Genomic DNA, 998 nt, shown 5'->3' with positions numbered 1-998 from the left:
TTCCATCCGGATAGCCTTAACTTTATGAAGATGGTATCTGTTCCATATTCATATAGTTAAGGCTAACTGGCCATTGACTTTCTCCTTCTGTGCTCGATGCACACGCATTGACCGAACTCTTACGGGACTCGTAAAGATTGTCTGCCGCGAGTAATGAGTGTAATGGGCAGGGGCACTACGAATATAGTGTGTGGACATTAAGTTGGGAATCTGGATCTCACGGGGACCGTGCAAGGGATAACTCCCTGCAGTCGCACTATCCTCTGTGCCCTCGGTGGCTCAGGAGGATAGAGCGTCTGCCATCTAAGCAGGAGATCCCGGGTTTGAGTCCCGGTCGGGGCACACATTTTCAACTGTCCCCGTTGCTGTATATCAACGCCTGTCGACATCTTAGAGTCTTGATTTAATTATCATTTCAAGCCAGCGTCATCCTGGCCACGAAGGAAACTGTCGCTAATGTGAAAAGGTTATCAGAGGACCGTTTGCAGTTCCACGCTTCCTACGAAGTTTTCGATCACTCGCACTGACGGTAACGAGGAGCTGGGTGGAACAAACACGCGGTTCCTGAGATCAATGTCGGTGGAGTTCACGAAGTGACCGGCTAACGAAAAGCAGGTCCAGGGCGAAGTAAAGTCGTCTGCAGCATATATAACAGTCTAGGGAGTAATCCAGTCACAAACGTAGTGTAGGTGAGTTTGGGACTCTGCCGTTCAACAGCGCATAGGTTAAGACTTCAAAGACCAGCAAGAAAAGGGCTGCGATATTTACCGGCATACTCTTACCAGCCCCCCATGAACCATGGACCTTGACGTTGGTGGGGAGGCTTGCGTGCCTCAGCGATACAGATAGCCGTACCGTAGGTGCAACTACAACGGAGCGGTATCTGTTGAGAGGCCAGACAAACGTGTGGTTCCTGAAGAGGGGCAGCAGCCTTTTCAGTAGTTGCAAGGACAGTCTGGATGATTGACTGATCTGGCCTTGTAACACTAACCAAAACG

The 998-nt window shown here is 50.1% G+C and overlaps 1 non-coding gene across 1 annotated transcript; it reads left to right on the top strand.

Annotated features, from left to right (window-relative positions):
• The first annotated feature begins 267 nt into the window (after positions 1-267).
• Trnar-ucu (transfer RNA arginine (anticodon UCU)) lies at positions 268-342 on the top strand. The gene has a single exon. It is a non-coding gene; the product is annotated as a tRNA-Arg (tRNA).
• Positions 343-998: the final 656 nt, after the last annotated feature.

The sequence above is a fragment of the Schistocerca serialis genome, chromosome 4, assembly GCF_023864345.2.
Source record: "Schistocerca serialis cubense isolate TAMUIC-IGC-003099 chromosome 4, iqSchSeri2.2, whole genome shotgun sequence".
In the NCBI taxonomy this organism is placed as follows: Eukaryota; Metazoa; Arthropoda; class Insecta; order Orthoptera; family Acrididae; genus Schistocerca; species Schistocerca serialis.
The sequence above is the reverse complement of the archived record's forward strand: the minus strand, read 5'-3'. Positions and strand labels throughout refer to the sequence as shown.